The 21,204-nt window shown below is 34.7% G+C and overlaps 5 non-coding genes across 5 annotated transcripts; all 5 read right to left on the reverse strand.

The window, feature by feature from the left end:
- Nucleotides 1–350: 350 nt before the first annotated feature.
- Trnal-caa (transfer RNA leucine (anticodon CAA)) lies at nucleotides 351–455 on the reverse strand. Its single transcript has 2 exons — nucleotides 418–455; nucleotides 351–396 (listed from the first exon to the last, which is right to left on the reverse strand). It is a non-coding gene; the product is annotated as a tRNA-Leu (tRNA).
- A 7,492-nt stretch (nucleotides 456–7,947) lies between these two features.
- Trnal-caa (transfer RNA leucine (anticodon CAA)) lies at nucleotides 7,948–8,052 on the reverse strand. The gene is made up of 2 exons: nucleotides 8,015–8,052; nucleotides 7,948–7,993 (listed from the first exon to the last, which is right to left on the reverse strand). It is a non-coding gene; the product is annotated as a tRNA-Leu (tRNA).
- Nucleotides 8,053–9,155: 1,103 nt separating this feature from the next.
- Trnal-caa (transfer RNA leucine (anticodon CAA)) lies at nucleotides 9,156–9,260 on the reverse strand. The gene is made up of 2 exons: nucleotides 9,223–9,260; nucleotides 9,156–9,201 (listed from the first exon to the last, which is right to left on the reverse strand). It is a non-coding gene; the product is annotated as a tRNA-Leu (tRNA).
- Nucleotides 9,261–16,673: 7,413 nt separating this feature from the next.
- Trnal-caa (transfer RNA leucine (anticodon CAA)) lies at nucleotides 16,674–16,778 on the reverse strand. The gene is made up of 2 exons: nucleotides 16,741–16,778; nucleotides 16,674–16,719 (listed from the first exon to the last, which is right to left on the reverse strand). It is a non-coding gene; the product is annotated as a tRNA-Leu (tRNA).
- Nucleotides 16,779–17,881: 1,103 nt separating this feature from the next.
- Nucleotides 17,882–17,986, reverse strand: Trnal-caa (transfer RNA leucine (anticodon CAA)). Its single transcript has 2 exons — nucleotides 17,949–17,986; nucleotides 17,882–17,927 (listed from the first exon to the last, which is right to left on the reverse strand). It is a non-coding gene; the product is annotated as a tRNA-Leu (tRNA).
- Nucleotides 17,987–21,204: the final 3,218 nt, after the last annotated feature.

The raw sequence follows: 21,204 nt of genomic DNA on the forward strand, positions 1-21,204 counted from the left end.
TTGTCTTAATGGAAATCTTAAATTTCCCCTAGCGTTTATACAAACTACACATATTAAACGTACAGTTGCGTGGACCCAATATGTTTGACCCTGAGAATTTTAGCAAAACAAACTCTTTCCGTGAAAACCCTTAAACCACTTTTATGGCTTTCCATCTTGACGCCATCCTTTTCATCATGGCGGCCTAATGTTAGATTTCTGCTAGAGGCAACACTCTTCACCCTCTTTAACATCAGATGCCAGTTTGAAGCTGAAAAGTCTCAATATTCTACTATCGACTTACATTCGAGAGAATAAAATACTTATTTTGATTGATGCGAACGGATGATCCAAGAAAAAAAAAAGTCAGCTGTCAGAAGTGGGATTTGAACCCACGCCCACATTCGTGGACCAGAACACTCTATGTAGGTTTATAACCTTGAGTCTGGCGCCTTAGACCACTCGGCCATCCTGACATAAGTATAAGCGTCACGAAACTGACTAATTGTTGAAGGCTTCCATATATAAAAGCCCCATCTTTTGTATAGTCATTGAGTAATGTATGTTTTTATTAAAAATATATATACTTTGCATACGATAAGTCTATTTTCTGTAAACTAACGACAACTGTATTTGACCGGTCTTCTATTTACATTAGGCTGATAAATGTTGGGTAATTTCCTCTGTTGTGCAATCTGCATCAGCCGTTTCTGTTATTTAACTCGTGTCCAAATGAAGGCCATGGTGCTACAAAAACGGCGAATTTAAAATGTACCATAATTGAATGCATCGGACTGGCATACATTCCGTGTGTGATACGCGTATTGGTGGAAAAATGAATAGCTTCATTTTAATTAAATAATCTACGGATAAACGTGTGTGTGTGTGTGTGTGTGTGTGTGTGTGTGTGTGTGTGTGTGTGTGTGTGTGTGCATGTGCGTGTGTGTATCATAGAGGTTATGTCACTGAAACATTTGCATAAGAAGAGAGACATCCCGAATGTGATATCTCATGAAGAAATGAAAATTCGAAATGTTTTTCTTGAGCCGGATATCGTTAAATGCAAACGTTTAGCACGACATAAAGCATAAGAAAAGCTAGTTAATACTTGGGAAAATGACAGAAATTACAGTCTCAACGTGGTATGTGCTGGCTGGTATATTACAGTAAAAAGTCCCTCCCCACCCCACCCTTGCCAATGGTTTCAATTTTGTAACTTTTCAGAAAAACGGATGGGGGAAAGTACTAAAAGTTGTTTGAACCAAATTTCAAGTTGACAAATAGATTCACAAATATGTCTGACTCTGATTTATGGACCATACAAAACAATTAGAATACATCAACTGTATTAGTTTGGGAAAATATTGATGGAAAAGAGAAGAAAAAAACTCCTGGCTCCAACAAATTCCAAGCCACCCACCCCCAGTCCCATATTATAATATGAAGTAACATAGTTATTTAACTTCAATGCATCCGTATGCTGATATCGGCATTCTAAATCTGTTTAATATAAACCCTACCAACAATACTGAACTTGCAGCCATCCACTGTTACACGGGCACTTGATTGTGGGGATAACTAATAATAACGGGTCCCCGAGTGGACGAGTGGTCTAAAGCGCTCTCCGTTACGGATCACTGTCATCTCACCTCTCTCTGCGTGGGTTCGAGTCTCGGATTCGGCCAATGTGGGTATGCGACAAAGCTTGCCAGTAGGTTCTCGTGGGTCGATGGTTCTTTCCGGGATTTTCCCGGGTTCTTCATCCACCATTAATACTGGCGCCATTTATAGCCTATCGTTTCCTGAAAAATGGCGTTAAACCCTACAACAACAACAACAACTAATGATAACAGACTCGGAATTAATTAATTGGGAGTGTTATTATTGGTTTCCCCCCTCAATCAAGTTCTTCTGAATGTTACAAATGATCATTATACAAAATACAGTTTATTACAGTAATTTGTGTTATAAAAAAGATGCATTTATTTAATTTAGTTACTAATGGAATTGTATGACAAATATGCCTCGCGTTACATAGATGTTACTAACATGGCTAGTTGCTATCTCTATATAAAGATTCTGTCTGTCAGGGCCTTCGAATAATAGAAAAAAAAAGATGTTGAATGAAACCCAAAGACGAAATTTGACACAAGACGGCCTTTGCCGGGGATTATTATTGCATGAGCTGTCCATACAAGAATACATACCAGTTGATCATTATAAATCTGGTAGCTCATTGGTGGTTCTTATTGATTCTGGTCCAGAGATAAAGATGATGCAAAAAGTAAAATGGCCAATCATGTCTTGCAATACAGTTTTCATGGTATAAAAGGTTTTAGATGGTCATTTGCCCTTTATCCAAATACAAAGGCATCACCAAGTGATCTTTCTATTTCAACCTGGAAATGGATTGATGAACTTTATGTATATCGCTTTAAGCCACCATTTCTGCTGCATGGATGGTTCAAGCAATTCTTAAAATGCACTTTCTGCACGAAATCTCACGGACACACAGATGATTGCTAAGCATTACAGAAACCCAATGAAGCAAATAAATTATCTTCGTGATGGACCAATGTCAGTTACTCAAGAAGATCAGGTACATTATTCTAACTATTGATTTGGAGGATTTTCATCAGAGCCTTCTCACTGTAGATGGCTTCTTTATCATCTGGAAGATGTGGATATATAGTTATAAGCGGAACCACAGTACACATCCTTTCCCAGTTTATCAGAAGCTTTCTGATGAGCATGATTTTCCAAATGATGCTCATAAGATGATTAACAAACTTGCTGTCGAAACTCTAAGCTAGGACAGGCTGAATTTGATGACTATGCACGAAAAAAATGTCTGTGCCAGCACAGAAGGAACTAACAGCAGCAGTGAACCTTCTGTAGCATTCAATTATTTTACTTTCCTTCTTTAGTGACAGTCTAAATATTCAACAGATGAAAATCTAATAAGACTTACTTTAGCGTATGCCTTGTTCTAGTCATGGGAAAACAAGTTACCGATTCAGACAGTGTCAATACGATATTTAAGAATTTAATGACAACGGAAACAAGAGAGGATCTTAATTTTAGTCTATTATAAATTCATGTCAATAATAAAGTTGCTTGTGTCAAAAATAGATCAAAGCATTGTATATTCCACAATTAACATCGATATTGTTGAAAATATGTTCTGCCAATAGAGTTCTCTGTATTATGGGGCTGCTACTAACCCAACATTTAATTCCTATCGTACAGGAAAATTTTCCAACATTATTATTATTCTATCATGATAAGAGAACCTGTTTTTAATTCTTTTCAGCTGTAGAGGTGCAAGACAAAACAAGCATTACCATCGTGATTCTATACTTTGATGCAGGAATACAAATCAAAGGTCGACTAAATTACAATGAATTAAATTGTGGTCACAAAAAAATATGAAATGCATAAATGCATAAAGACATCCATGGCTTACAACATTTTGTCTCTTTGAAAAGTGGTCTGAATCAAGAAGGTATTGTAGGAATAGTTATACGCAATAGCCATGAAACCTTGGAAATATAAATGACAACATCTTTGTACACTATCAGTACTTCTCACTGCAATCTAAACTCCTAAGTAGCTAATTTCTTACCAGTATTAAAGCTGGATGTATGAATCCAATTGTAAATTAAAACTGAATAAAACGGACACAATGCAGTTTCATCTGGCTTTATGTGCAATATTATCCTTTTCTAGGATCTCAATATATAGAAATTCAAAACGTGGTGATGTGAAGTGTAGCTATCAGTTATATTGCTTTATTAATTGGATACATGCCCTGGATTTGTCATCCATCTCTACATCACTGTGTGCCTCCCATTGATCATAATGTTTTATTCGGTTCCATTCCGTCATTGAGATATGGGAAATTTCCAGTAATGCAAATTTAACTGGGAGACACTTTTCCGTTCACATAATACATAAAAAGTGAAGTTAACCCAAAACAAATACATTTCATTTAGAGTAATGTGAAACATAACCAAACGCAACCCATCTACCTCATGATGTTGCTTTTGTGCAGTTAGCCCAAGGCAGTATAACATCATACATTTTAATATAATATTGTGTTAGGGCAAGCAAACTGATGAAAACTAATTACACAAGCATAAACTAAATGAAAGCTTTTGTTTTCTTGACAGCTTAATTCCTATATGAGATTCAAGAAATGAATAGTATTTACATTACGAAAAAGATTTACAAAGCAATTGTTAACAGTTTCTAAGTTAAAGTTCAGTTGAAATTTGATTAATTACTCACATATTGACTGAATAAGTATACTATGTTTTAAAATATTCTTTCTTCACAGACATCCAGAGTTCAACAATGTATATATATATATATATATATATATATATATATATATATATATATTTATATATATATATATGTATATATATATATATATATATATATATATATATATATATATATATATATATATATATATATATATATATATATATATATATATATATATATATATATATATATAATTATAAAATAAACAACTCCAACACGTGGAATGTGTGACCGGTTTCGCTTTAATGCTTCATCAGACTGAATTCAAACTGAATTCAATATCATTGCTTACGTCATTAAATATGTTGTTTCTAAGTGATCAATGAAATAAACAATGATATAAACAAGATGACGTCATAGCTTACATTTTTAACGTAATTATCTAATACTTTAACGAATAATTTACATCGAGATGTGCATATACAGCAAAGATTAATGATATCTTAATACATAAATATATATATAAAACTGGATCTTAAAGATACGTATATCTCTACTGAAAACTATATATACCATTTATTAACAAATAGAGATAAACAATTTTAGTAACATTAGTATTATGTATAATACATATATATATATTACAGAGAAAATACTAAGAAACAAATCAATGTTTATCCATGTCAAGAAGTGTTCAACACTTGTGAATTTTTCCAGTAAATGTCACACGATCTTGAACATTATATAAGGAGCAGAACAACGCTCGTTTTTCTCCCTAACAAGTCAGAAAAACGACTTGACGTAAAAAACCGAAGCTGTTCCTATTGCATATTTGCCAGGTTATACCGAGATGTAGCGATTGTTACCGATGTTCAAATTGACTCTGTTAATCAAATAACCAATCACTGAAGCAATCACAATCGAATCTCATTCAGTTCGAAGTAGGCTGGAAGCATCGAAGTTGATATTGTTTTAAAGTGTACAAGGCACGAAGCCACGGACAAACTTTGTGTAAATGTTGAGATTCAGAATTATCAAGGCACTTGAATATTACTTATGGGAAATGTGTGGAATGTCTTCTTTACGGTGATGTATGTTATGAGTGACTAAATGCGTGGATAGTATATAAAATTAAAACAGTCATCCAGGAGTCAGATTGTGACCTGCGAGAGTTATTTACCTTGTCTTAATTGGGAGTGTGTTATCGTTCGTTTCCCCATGAATCAAGTGCATGTACCGTGATGATACTGAAACAGAGATTTTCAATTAAACTGTGCTAATGCATCAGACTGGCAAGTTTTCTGTGTGTGCTACTCATATTAATAACAAAAATCTATAGCATCGTTCTTATTGAATAATCTACAGACAAATGTGTGTGTGTGTGTGTGTGTGTGTGTGTGTGTGTGTGTGTTTTCTAATTTTCGTTTATTGTTTCTTATCGACCTCTTGTAACGATAAGATTTGTGTGAATAATTATTATATACTTCCTGGTGAAGACTCTACAAGACAATCTCTGTGTTCTAAAATATTTTTCTTATTCACCTTAAACGTCTATGCTCTGTGTAAATTGTCGTTTTTATTTTGTGAAACAAACCACTAGAACTACAATACTGGTATATCAATAGAATTCAACAGTTATGTTTGCTGTTAAATATATTCTTGGAAATAATGAAATCTAACTTTTCATTTGACAAGTTGATATTATATAATTTTGATGCCCGTGGTATCCTGTTGTATTATTTCATCTTGGATATATTTAGACGCTAGAAGAAAGAAATCGAGCCAACACAATTATTTCTCCTGAGTTGAGAACAATATCCCAATTCACGATTATTATCTTTATATGATGAGGGATTTATGCTATTTTAAATTGTATTGTAGTGTTCATGTTTATTTCAATTAATTTGGTCTCTTGATTAAATCCGTTGCACATTTTTCTACTTATTTAACTCAATTTCTTGTCTCTAATCATTGCACTCATTGGAACAATAGAAAGACTAAATACACAATAAATTTATTAACTGACAATAACTATATAAACTAAAAATGGATACCTGTTTTATAATTGTAGGATCACATGATGTATACTCTTTGGATATCATTATAGTTTGAAATGGCTTGTGTTTATTTTATCTTTTCTATGTAAAAATCCTCTCAAAATTGTTTCTATTTTATTTGTGTATATATTATGAGCGAATGTTTGTGGAATGGAATGTATCGACGATTCTTTATTTTCTTTTACATATTAATTTCGTTTTTTCACTAATATATTCTATAGTATATTATTTTATATCGGTCTATAGATACAAAGTCTTAGTGCCCTTAAGAGTTGCACATATATTTAGCATATTGGGGTGTACACCTCCAGCAAGCAATATCTTTTTAGAAGTAATAAATGAAAATAATTAGTAAAGAATGCAAATAGACAAAATATAGGCTTTACACTTTTCTTATTTTAGCTTTGACAACAAATACACAAACATTCTAGTAAACTTTTGGTGTTTGATAAATATATTAAGCATCAACATAAGCTCTAGTCACACCCACACGTATTGACACCTGTGAAGAACATCAATGCATCATGGCTTAGGTGACAAAGATAGTCTTGTACTAGGTTAACTTATGTACAAACATCCGATGTACAGTTTGCTTTTTAATAAATCAACATTTTAAAAATATTTCTCTCCAATACACGATAGACTAAGGACATACAATGTGTATAGTGCCGTTTGGGTGTACTTCCAGTAAACATGGGCACACTCAAATACGCTATCTATTATCTGCCATATTTACCTACATACGTACCCGTTACCCTGACCTTTAGCCACTAAATGTGTGTCTGTATGTCTGTTTCTCTGATCGATTTGTCACTTTTGAGGGACCTATATGATGGGTGAACTTTCTTTCTATTGACTCCATAACTATCTACTTACGTACCCATCACCTTGCCCTTTAGCCTTTCTCTCTCTCTCTCTCTCTCTCTCTCTCTCTCAACATTTGATTTGTCTCAAAACATCTACCCCAACTTTGACGTACATTTATGCCAATATATTTTTCAAAACAGTTAATAGGAGTTCTACCTAACATTGAATTGTTTGGGACGGTTGGAGGTAACGAAATGGGCTGTCGTTGTGAACTGATGAGGAAAGATAATCACTCTAGCCAAACAGATACAAATTATCTGCTCTTATGAGATGCATCAATGTAGTATATACAGAGGTCAGTCCGTCCTAATATTCACAAAGTTGTAACATTTCATAAAATAGTCAATGATAACTTCCCTGATTTAATAACCAGCATGCTTCAAACGAAAACTGCAGCCATTAATATGCGTAGAAATTTGTTTTAATGAAAATCTAAATTTTCCGTAGTATTCATACAAACTACACATATTGCACATCTAGCCACGTGGACCCCACATTTTAGACCCTGACATTCTTAGCAAGACAAACTCTTTCTTTGAAAACCTCTAAAACAATTTTAAGCCTTTCCATCTTGACGCCACCAGTTCAACATGGTGGCCTAATGTAAAATTTCCATTAGAGACGATAGTCTTCTCCCCATCTTACCATCAGATGCCAGTTTCAGTCTGAAATGGCTTAATATCCTACTATCCACCTACATTCTACATTCGAGAGAACAAAATACTTATTTGGATTGATAAAAACGGATGATGCAAGAAGGAAAGAAATGAACTGTCAGAAGTGGGATTTGAACCCACGCCCACATTCGTGGACCAGAACACTCTATGCAGGTTTATAACCTTGAGTCTGGCGCCTTAGACCACTCGGCCATCCTGACATATATAAAAGCGTCACGAAACTGACTAATTGTTGAAGGCTTCCATATATAAAAGCCCTATCTTTTGTAAAGTCATTTGAGTAATGTATGTTTTTTTAAAAATGTATATACTTTGCATACGATAAGTCCATTTTCCATAAACTAACGACAACTGTATTTGACGGGTCTTCTATTTACATTAGACTAATAAATGTTGGGCAACTTCTTCTGTTGTGCAATCTGCGTCAGCCATTTTTGTTATATAACTCGCGTCCAAATGGAAGGCCATGGTGCTACAAAAACGGCGAATTTAAAATGCACCATAATTGAATGCATCGGACTGGCATACCTGCCGTGTATGATACGCGTATTGGTGGAAAAATGAATAGCTTCATTTTAATTAAATAATCTACGGATAAATGTGTTTGTGTGTGTTTGTGTTTCTGTGTGTATATTTTAATTTCTCCTTTTGTAGTCTCTGTTTGTCTGTCCCTCTCCAATTTTAATTTGGCACAAACGTCTATCCCACGTACGATACACAAATTTGAATGAAATGCTGACAGTGACTTGGTGAGTAAAGATAATCATTCTAACCAAAGAGACACAGTTCTCTCCTCATATGAAATGTATCAATGCAGTGTAACTTGAGGTCAGTCCGTCCTAAGATTGGCAAAGCTGCTGTAACAGTTGTTAAAGTGGTGAATGAAAATTTGCCTGACTTGATATTCAGCATGTCTGAAATAAAAAGTGCCGCTACTAACATACGTAACAATTTTGTCTTAATGGAAATCTTAAATTTCCCCTAGCGTTTATACAAACTACACATATTAAACGTACAGTTGCGTGGACCCAATATGTTTGACCCTGAGAATTTTAGCAAAACAAACTCTTTCCGTGAAAACCCTTAAACCACTTTTATGGCTTTCCATCTTGACGCCATCCTTTTCATCATGGCGGCCTAATGTTAGATTTCTGCTAGAGGCAACACTCTTCACCCTCTTTAACATCAGATGCCAGTTTGAAGCTGAAAAGTCTCAATATTCTACTATCGACTTACATTCGAGAGAATAAAATACTTATTTTGATTGATGCGAACGGATGATCCAAGAAAAAAAAAAGTCAGCTGTCAGAAGTGGGATTTGAACCCACGCCCACATTCGTGGACCAGAACACTCTATGTAGGTTTATAACCTTGAGTCTGGCGCCTTAGACCACTCGGCCATCCTGACATAAGTATAAGCGTCACGAAACTGACTAATTGTTGAAGGCTTCCATATATAAAAGCCCCATCTTTTGTATAGTCATTGAGTAATGTATGTTTTTATTAAAAATATATATACTTTGCATACGATAAGTCTATTTTCTGTAAACTAACGACAACTGTATTTGACCGGTCTTCTATTTACATTAGGCTGATAAATGTTGGGTAATTTCCTCTGTTGTGCAATCTGCATCAGCCGTTTCTGTTATTTAACTCGTGTCCAAATGAAGGCCATGGTGCTACAAAAACGGCGAATTTAAAATGTACCATAATTGAATGCATCGGACTGGCATACATTCCGTGTGTGATACGCGTATTGGTGGAAAAATGAATAGCTTCATTTTAATTAAATAATCTACGGATAAACGTGTGTGTGTGTGTGTGTGTGTGTGTGTGTGTGTGTGTGTGTGTGTGTGCATGTGCGTGTGTGTATCATAGAGGTTATGTCACTGAAACATTTGCATAAGAAGAGAGACATCCCGAATGTGATATCTCATGAAGAAATGAAAATTCGAAATGTTTTTCTTGAGCCGGATATCGTTAAATGCAAACGTTTAGCACGACATAAAGCATAAGAAAAGCTAGTTAATACTTGGGAAAATGACAGAAATTACAGTCTCAACGTGGTATGTGCTGGCTGGTATATTACAGTAAAAAGTCCCTCCCCACCCCACCCTTGCCAATGGTTTCAATTTTGTAACTTTTCAGAAAAACGGATGGGGGAAAGTACTAAAAGTTGTTTGAACCAAATTTCAAGTTGACAAATAGATTCACAAATATGTCTGACTCTGATTTATGGACCATACAAAACAATTAGAATACATCAACTGTATTAGTTTGGGAAAATATTGATGGAAAAGAGAAGAAAAAAACTCCTGGCTCCAACAAATTCCAAGCCACCCACCCCCAGTCCCATATTATAATATGAAGTAACATAGTTATTTAACTTCAATGCATCCGTATGCTGATATCGGCATTCTAAATCTGTTTAATATAAACCCTACCAACAATACTGAACTTGCAGCCATCCACTGTTACACGGGCACTTGATTGTGGGGATAACTAATAATAACGGGTCCCCGAGTGGACGAGTGGTCTAAAGCGCTCTCCGTTACGGATCACTGTCATCTCACCTCTCTCTGCGTGGGTTCGAGTCTCGGATTCGGCCAATGTGGGTATGCGACAAAGCTTGCCAGTAGGTTCTCGTGGGTCGATGGTTCTTTCCGGGATTTTCCCGGGTTCTTCATCCACCATTAATACTGGCGCCATTTATAGCCTATCGTTTCCTGAAAAATGGCGTTAAACCCTACAACAACAACAACAACTAATGATAACAGACTCGGAATTAATTAATTGGGAGTGTTATTATTGGTTTCCCCCCTCAATCAAGTTCTTCTGAATGTTACAAATGATCATTATACAAAATACAGTTTATTACAGTAATTTGTGTTATAAAAAAGATGCATTTATTTAATTTAGTTACTAATGGAATTGTATGACAAATATGCCTCGCGTTACATAGATGTTACTAACATGGCTAGTTGCTATCTCTATATAAAGATTCTGTCTGTCAGGGCCTTCGAATAATAGAAAAAAAAAGATGTTGAATAAAACCCAAAGACGAAATTTGACACAAGACGGCCTTTGCCGGGGATTATTATTGCATGAGCTGTCCATACAAGAATACATACCAGTTGATCATTATAAATCTGGTAGCTCATTGGTGGTTCTTATTGATTCTGGTCCAGAGATAAAGATGATGCAAAAAGTAAAATGGCCAATCATGTCTTGCAATACAGTTTTCATGGTATAAAAGGTTTTAGATGGTCATTTGCCCTTTATCCAAATACAAAGGCATCACCAAGTGATCTTTCTATTTCAACCTGGAAATGGATTGATGAACTTTATGTATATCGCTTTAAGCCACCATTTCTGCTGCATGGATGGTTCAAGCAATTCTTAAAATGCACTTTCTGCACGAAATCTCACGGACACACAGATGATTGCTAAGCATTACAGAAACCCAATGAAGCAAATAAATTATCTTCGTGATGGACCAATGTCAGTTACTCAAGAAGATCAGGTACATTATTCTAACTATTGATTTGGAGGATTTTCATCAGAGCCTTCTCACTGTAGATGGCTTCTTTATCATCTGGAAGATGTGGATATATAGTTATAAGCGGAACCACAGTACACATCCTTTCCCAGTTTATCAGAAGCTTTCTGATGAGCATGATTTTCCAAATGATGCTCATAAGATGATTAACAAACTTGCTGTCGAAACTCTAAGCTAGGACAGGCTGAATTTGATGACTATGCACGAAAAAAATGTCTGTGCCAGCACAGAAGGAACTAACAGCAGCAGTGAACCTTCTGTAGCATTCAATTATTTTACTTTCCTTCTTTAGTGACAGTCTAAATATTCAACAGATGAAAATCTAATAAGACTTACTTTAGCGTATGCCTTGTTCTAGTCATGGGAAAACAAGTTACCGATTCAGACAGTGTCAATACGATATTTAAGAATTTAATGACAACGGAAACAAGAGAGGATCTTAATTTTAGTCTATTATAAATTCATGTCAATAATAAAGTTGCTTGTGTCAAAAATAGATCAAAGCATTGTATATTCCACAATTAACATCGATATTGTTGAAAATATGTTCTGCCAATAGAGTTCTCTGTATTATGGGGCTGCTACTAACCCAACATTTAATTCCTATCGTACAGGAAAATTTTCCAACATTATTATTATTCTATCATGATAAGAGAACCTGTTTTTAATTCTTTTCAGCTGTAGAGGTGCAAGACAAAACAAGCATTACCATCGTGATTCTATACTTTGATGCAGGAATACAAATCAAAGGTCGACTAAATTACAATGAATTAAATTGTGGTCACAAAAAAATATGAAATGCATAAATGCATAAAGACATCCATGGCTTACAACATTTTGTCTCTTTGAAAAGTGGTCTGAATCAAGAAGGTATTGTAGGAATAGTTATACGCAATAGCCATGAAACCTTGGAAATATAAATGACAACATCTTTGTACACTATCAGTACTTCTCACTGCAATCTAAACTCCTAAGTAGCTAATTTCTTACCAGTATTAAAGCTGGATGTATGAATCCAATTGTAAATTAAAACTGAATAAAACGGACACAATGCAGTTTCATCTGGCTTTATGTGCAATATTATCCTTTTCTAGGATCTCAATATATAGAAATTCAAAACGTGGTGATGTGAAGTGTAGCTATCAGTTATATTGCTTTATTAATTGGATACATGCCCTGGATTTGTCATCCATCTCTACATCACTGTGTGCCTCCCATTGATCATAATGTTTTATTCGGTTCCATTCCGTCATTGAGATATGGGAAATTTCCAGTAATGCAAATTTAACTGGGAGACACTTTTCCGTTCACATAATACATAAAAAGTGAAGTTAACCCAAAACAAATACATTTCATTTAGAGTAATGTGAAACATAACCAAACGCAACCCATCTACCTCATGATGTTGCTTTTGTGCAGTTAGCCCAAGGCAGTATAACATCATACATTTTAATATAATATTGTGTTAGGGCAAGCAAACTGATGAAAACTAATTACACAAGCATAAACTAAATGAAAGCTTTTGTTTTCTTGACAGCTTAATTCCTATATGAGATTCAAGAAATGAATAGTATTTACATTACGAAAAAGATTTACAAAGCAATTGTTAACAGTTTCTAAGTTAAAGTTCAGTTGAAATTTGATTAATTACTCACATATTGACTGAATAAGTATACTATGTTTTAAAATATTCTTTCTTCACAGACATCCAGAGTTCAACAATGTATATATATATATATATATATATATATATATATATATATATATATATATATATATATATATATATATATATATATATATATATATATATATAAATTATAAAATAAACAACTCCAACACGTAGAATGTGTGACCGGTTTCGCTTTAATGCTTCATCAGACTGAATTCAAACTGAATTCAATATCATTGCTTACGTCATTAAATATGTTGTTTCTAAGTGATCAATGAAATAAACAATGATATAAACAAGATGACGTCATAGCTTACATTTTTAACGTAATTATCTAATACTTTAACGAATAATTTACATCGAGATGTGCATATACAGCAAAGATTAATGATATCTTAATACATAAATATATATATAAAACTGGATCTTAAAGATACGTATATCTCTACTGAAAACTATATATACCATTTATTAACAAATAGAGATAAACAGTTTTAGTAACATTAGTATTATGTATAATACATATATATATATTACAGAGAAAATACTAAGAAACAAATCAATGTTTATCCATGTCAAGAAGTGTTCAACACTTGTGAATTTTTCCAGTAAATGTCACACGATCTTGAACATTATATAAGGAGCAGAACAACGCTCGTTTTTCTCCCTAACAAGTCAGAAAAACGACTTGACGTAAAAAACCGAAGCTGTTCCTATTGCATATTTGCCAGGTTATACCGAGATGTAGCGATTGTTACCGATGTTCAAATTGACTCTGTTAATCAAATAACCAATCACTGAAGCAATCACAATCGAATCTCATTCAGTTCGAAGTAGGCTGGAAGCATCGAAGTTGATATTGTTTTAAAGTGTACAAGGCACGAAGCCACGGACAAACTTTGTGTAAATGTTGAGATTCAGAATTATCAAGGCACTTGAATATTACTTATGGGAAATGTGTGGAATGTCTTCTTTACGGTGATGTATGTTATGAGTGACTAAATGCGTGGATAGTATATAAAATTAAAACAGTCATCCAGGAGTCAGATTGTGACCTGCGAGAGTTATTTACCTTGTCTTAATTGGGAGTGTGTTATCGTTCGTTTCCCCATGAATCAAGTGCATGTACCGTGATGATACTGAAACAGAGATTTTCAATTAAACTGTGCTAATGCATCAGACTGGCAAGTTTTCTGTGTGTGCTACTCATATTAATAACAAAAATCTATAGCATCGTTCTTATTGAATAATCTACAGACAAATGTGTGTGTGTGTGTGTGTGTGTGTGTGTGTGTGTTTTCTAATTTTCGTTTATTGTTTCTTATCGACCTCTTGTAACGATAAGATTTGTGTGAATAATTATTATATACTTCCTGGTGAAGACTCTACAAGACAATCTCTGTGTTCTAAAATATTTTTCTTATTCACCTTAAACGTCTATGCTCTGTGTAAATTGTCGTTTTTATTTTGTGAAACAAACCACTAGAACTACAATACTGGTATATCAATAGAATTCAACAGTTATGTTTGCTGTTAAATATATTCTTGGAAATAATGAAATCTAACTTTTCATTTGACAAGTTGATATTATATAATTTTGATGCCCGTGGTATCCTGTTGTATTATTTCATCTTGGATATATTTAGACGCTAGAAGAAAGAAATCGAGCCAACACAATTATTTCTCCTGAGTTGAGAACAATATCCCAATTCACGATTATTATCTTTATATGATGAGGGATTTATGCTATTTTAAATTGTATTGTAGTGTTCATGTTTATTTCAATTAATTTGGTCTCTTGATTAAATCCGTTGCACATTTTTCTACTTATTTAACTCAATTTCTTGTCTCTAATCATTGCACTCATTGGAACAATAGAAAGACTAAATACACAATAAATTTATTAACTGACAATAACTATATAAACTAAAAATGGATACCTGTTTTATAATTGTAGGATCACATGATGTATACTCTTTGGATATCATTATAGTTTGAAATGGCTTGTGTTTATTTTATCTTTTCTATGTAAAAATCCTCTCAAAATTGTTTCTATTTTATTTGTGTATATATTATGAGCGAATGTTTGTGGAATGGAATGTATCGACGATTCTTTATTTTCTTTTACATATTAATTTCGTTTTTTCACTAATATATTCTATAGTATATTATTTTATATCGGTCTATAGATACAAAGTCTTAGTGCCCTTAAGAGTTGCACATATATTTAGCATATTGGGGTGTACACCTCCAGCAAGCAATATCTTTTTAGAAGTAATAAATGAAAATAATTAGTAAAGAATGCAAATAGACAAAATATAGGCTTTACACTTTTCTTATTTTAGCTTTGACAACAAATACACAAACATTCTAGTAAACTTTTGGTGTTTGATAAATATATTAAGCATCAACATAAGCTCTAGTCACACCCACACGTATTGACACCTGTGAAGAACATCAATGCATCATGGCTTAGGTGACAAAGATAGTCTTGTACTAGGTTAACTTATGTACAAACATCCGATGTACAGTTTGCTTTTTAATAAATCAACATTTTAAAAATATTTCTCTCCAATACACGATAGACTAAGGACATACAATGTGTATAGTGCCGTTTGGGTGTACTTCCAGTAAACATGGGCACACTCAAATACGCTATCTATTATCTGCCATATTTACCTACATACGTACCCGTTACCCTGACCTTTAGCCACTAAATGTGTGTCTGTATGTCTGTTTCTCTGATCGATTTGTCACTTTTGAGGGACCTATATGATGGGTGAACTTTCTTTCTATTGACTCCATAACTATCTACTTACGTACCCATCACCTTGCCCTTTAGCCTTTCTCTCTCTCTCTCTCTCTCTCTCTCTCTCTCTCTCTCTCAACATTTGATTTGTCTCAAAACATCTACCCCAACTTTGACGTACATTTATGCCAATATATTTTTCAAAACAGTTAATAGGAGTTCTACCTAACATTGAATTGTTTGGGACGGTTGGAGGTAACGAAATGGGCTGTCGTTGTGAACTGATGAGGAAAGATAATCACTCTAGCCAAACAGATACAAATTATCTGCTCTTATGAGATGCATCAATGTAGTATATACAGAGGTCAGTCCGTCCTAATATTCACAAAGTTGTAACATTTCATAAAATAGTCAATGATAACTTCCCTGATTTAATAACCAGCATGCTTCAAACGAAAACTGCAGCCATTAATATGCGTAGAAATTTGTTTTAATGAAAATCTAAATTTTCCGTAGTATTCATACAAACTACACATATTGCACATCTAGCCACGTGGACCCCACATTTTAGACCCTGACATTCTTAGCAAGACAAACTCTTTCTTTGAAAACCTCTAAAACAATTTTAAGCCTTTCCATCTTGACGCCACCAGTTCAACATGGTGGCCTAATGTAAAATTTCCATTAGAGACGATAGTCTTCTCCCCATCTTACCATCAGATGCCAGTTTCAGTCTGAAATGGCTTAATATCCTACTATCCACCTACATTCTACATTCGAGAGAACAAAATACTTATTTGGATTGATAAAAACGGATGATGCAAGAAGGAAAGAAATGAACTGTCAGAAGTGGGATTTGAACCCACGCCCACATTCGTGGACCAGAACACTCTATGCAGGTTTATAACCTTGAGTCTGGCGCCTTAGACCACTCGGCCATCCTGACATATATAAAAGCGTCACGAAACTGACTAATTGTTGAAGGCTTCCATATATAAAAGCCCTATCTTTTGTAAAGTCATTTGAGTAATGTATGTTTTTTTAAAAATGTATATACTTTGCATACGATAAGTCCATTTTCCATAAACTAACGACAACTGTATTTGACGGGTCTTCTATTTACATTAGACTAATAAATGTTGGGCAACTTCTTCTGTTGTGCAATCTGCGTCAGCCATTTTTGTTATATAACTCGCGTCCAAATGGAAGGCCATGGTGCTACAAAAACGGCGAATTTAAAATGCACCATAATTGAATGCATCGGACTGGCATACCTGCCGTGTATGATACGCGTATTGGTGGAAAAATGAATAGCTTCATTTTAATTAAATAATCTACGGATAAATGTGTTTGTGTGTGTTTGTGTTTCTGTGTGTATATTTTAATTTCTCCTTTTGTAGTCTCTGTTTGTCTGTCCCTCTCCAATTTTAATTTGGCACAAACGTCTATCCCACGTACGATACACAAATTTGAATGAAATGCTGACAGTGACTTGGTGAGTAAAGATAATCATTCTAACCAAAGAGACACAGTTCTCTCCTCATATGAAATGTATCAATGCAGTGTAACTTGAGGTCAGTCCGTCCTAAGATTGGCAAAGCTGCTGTAACAGTTGTTAAAGTGGTGAATGAAAATTTGCCTGACTTGATATTCAGCATGTCTGAAATAAAAAGTGCCGCTACTAACATACGTAACAATTTTGTCTTAATGGAAATCTTAAATTTCCCCTAGCGTTTATACAAACTACACATATTAAACGTACAGTTGCGTGGACCCAATATGTTTGACCCTGAGAATTTTAGCAAAACAAACTCTTTCCGTGAAAACCCTTAAACCACTTTTATGGCTTTCCATCTTGACGCCATCCTTTTCATCATGGCGGCCTAATGTTAGATTTCTGCTAGAGGCAACACTCTTCACCCTCTTTAACATCAGATGCCAGTTTGAAGCTGAAAAGTCTCAATATTCTACTATCGACTTACATTCGAGAGAATAAAATACTTATTTTGATTGATGCGAACGGATGATCCAAGAAAAAAAAAAGTCAGCTGTCAGAAGTGGGATTTGAACCCACGCCCACATTCGTGGACCAGAACACTCTATGTAGGTTTATAACCTTGAGTCTGGCGCCTTAGACCACTCGGCCATCCTGACATAAGTATAAGCGTCACGAAACTGACTAATTGTTGAAGGCTTCCATATATAAAAGCCCCATCTTTTGTATAGTCATTGAGTAATGTATGTTTTTATTAAAAATATATATACTTTGCATACGATAAGTCTATTTTCTGTAAACTAACGACAACTGTATTTGACCGGTCTTCTATTTACATTAGGCTGATAAATGTTGGGTAATTTCCTCTGTTGTGCAATCTGCATCAGCCGTTTCTGTTATTTAACTCGTGTCCAAATGAAGGCCATGGTGCTACAAAAACGGCGAATTTAAAATGTACCATAATTGAATGCATCGGACTGGCATACATTCCGTGTGTGATACGCGTATTGGTGGAAAAATGAATAGCTTCATTTTAATTAAATAATCTACGGATAAACGTGTGTGTGTGTGTGTGTGTGTGTGTGTGTGTGTGTGTGTGCATGTGCGTGTGTGTATCATAGAGGTTATGTCACTGAAACATTTGCATAAGAAGAGAGACATCCCGAATGTGATATCTCATGAAGAAATGAAAATTCGAAATGTTTTTCTTGAGCCGGATATCGTTAAATGCAAACGTTTAGCACGACATAAAGCATAAGAAAAGCTAGTTAATACTTGGGAAAATGACAGAAATTACAGTCTCAACGTGGTATGTGCTGGCTGGTATATTACAGTAAAAAGTCCCTCCCCACCCCACCCTTGCCAATGGTTTCAATTTTGTAACTTTTCAGAAAAACGGATGGGGGAAAGTACTAAAAGTTGTTTGAACCAAATTTCAAGTTGACAAATAGATTCACAAATATGTCTGACTCTGATTTATGGACCATACAAAACAATTAGAATACATCAACTGTATTAGTTTGGGAAAATATTGATGGAAAAGAGAAGAAAAAAACTCCTGGCTCCAACAAATTCCAAGCCACCCACCCCCAGTCCCATATTATAATATGAAGTAACATAGTTATTTAACTTCAATGCATCCGTATGCTGATATCGGCATTCTAAATCTGTTTAATATAAACCCTACCAACAATACTGAACTTGCAGCCATCCACTGTTACACGGGCACTTGATTGTGGGGATAACTAATAATAACGGGTCCCCGAGTGGACGAGTGGTCTAAAGCGCTCTCCGTTACGGATCACTGTCATCTCACCTCTCTCTGCGTGGGTTCGAGTCTCGGATTCGGCCAATGTGGGTATGCGACAAAGCTTGCCAGTAGGTTCTCGTGGGTCGATGGTTCTTTCCGGGATTTTCCCGGGTTCTTCATCCACCATTAATACTGGCGCCATTTATAGCCTATCGTTTCCTGAAAAATGGCGTTAAACCCTACAACAACAACAACAACTAATGATAACAGACTCGGAATTAATTAATTGGGAGTGTTATTATTGGTTTCCCCCCTCAATCAAGTTCTTCTGAATGTTACAAATGATCATTATACAAAATACAGTTTATTACAGTAATTTGTGTTATAAAAAAGATGCATTTATTTAATTTAGTTACTAATGGAATTGTATGACAAATATGCCTCGCGTTACATAGATGTTACTAACATGGCTAGTTGCTATCTCTATATAAAGATTCTGTCTGTCAGGGCCTTCGAATAATAGAAAAAAAAAGATGTTGAATGAAACCCAAAGACGAAATTTGACACAAGACGGCCTTTGCCGGGGATTATTATTGCATGAGCTGTCCATACAAGAATACATACCAGTTGATCATTATAAATCTGGTAGCTCATTGGTGGTTCTTATTGATTCTGGTCCAGAGATAAAGATGATGCAAAAAGTAAAATGGCCAATCATGTCTTGCAATACAGTTTTCATGGTATAAAAGGTTTTAGATGGTCATTTGCCCTTTATCCAAATACAAAGGCATCACCAAGTGATCTTTCTATTTCAACCTGGAAATGGATTGATGAACTTTATGTATATCGCTTTAAGCCACCATTTCTGCTGCATGGATGGTTCAAGCAATTCTTAAAATGCACTTTCTGCACGAAATCTCACGGACACACAGATGATTGCTAAGCATTACAGAAACCCAATGAAGCAAATAAATTATCTTCGTGATGGACCAATGTCAGTTACTCAAGAAGATCAGGTACATTATTCTAACTATTGATTTGGAGGATTTTCATCAGAGCCTTCTCACTGTAGATGGCTTCTTTATCATCTGGAAGATGTGGATATATAGTTATAAGCGGAACCACAGTACACATCCTTTCCCAGTTTATCAGAAGCTTTCTGATGAGCATGATTTTCCAAATGATGCTCATAAGATGATTAACAAACTTGCTGTCGAAACTCTAAGCTAGGACAGGCTGAATTTGATGACTATGCACGAAAAAAATGTCTGTGCCAGCACAGAAGGAACTAACAGCAGCAGTGAACCTTCTGTAGCATTCAATTATTTTACTTTCCTTCTTTAGTGACAGTCTAAATATTCAACAGATGAAAATCTAATAAGACTTACTTTAGCGTATGCCTTGTTCTAGTCATGGGAAAACAAGTTACCGATTCAGACAGTGTCAATACGATATTTAAGAATTTAATGACAACGGAAACAAGAGAGGATCTTAATTTTAGTCTATTATAAATTCATGTCAATAATAAAGTTGCTTGTGTCAAAAATAGATCAAAGCATTGTATATTCCACAATTAACATCGATATTGTTGAAAATATGTTCTGCCAATAGAGTTCTCTGTATTATGGGGCTGCTACTAACCCAACATTTAATTCCTATCGTACAGGAAAATTTTCCAACATTATTATTATTCTATCATGATAAGAGAACCTGTTTTTAATTCTTTTCAGCTGTAGAGGTGCAAGACAAAACAAGCATTACCATCGTGATTCTATACTTTGATGCAGGAATACAAATCAAAGGTCGACTAAATTACAATGAATTAAATTGTGGTCACAAAAAAATATGAAATGCATAAATGCATAAAGACATCCATGGCTTACAACATTTTGTCTCTTTGAAAAGTGGTCTGAATCAAGAAGGTATTGTAGGAATAGTTATACGCAATAGCCATGAAACCTTGGAAATATAAATGACAACATCTTTGTACACTATCAGTACTTCTCACTGCAATCTAAACTCCTAAGTAGCTAATTTCTTACCAGTATTAAAGCTGGATGTATGAATCCAATTGTAAATTAAAACTGAATAAAACGGACACAATGCAGTTTCATCTGGCTTTATGTG

This window comes from Sinohyriopsis cumingii, unplaced genomic scaffold, assembly GCF_028554795.1.
Source record: "Sinohyriopsis cumingii isolate HCF-2022 unplaced genomic scaffold, ASM2855479v2 utg004799l, whole genome shotgun sequence".
In the NCBI taxonomy this organism is placed as follows: domain Eukaryota; kingdom Metazoa; phylum Mollusca; class Bivalvia; order Unionida; family Unionidae; genus Sinohyriopsis; species Sinohyriopsis cumingii.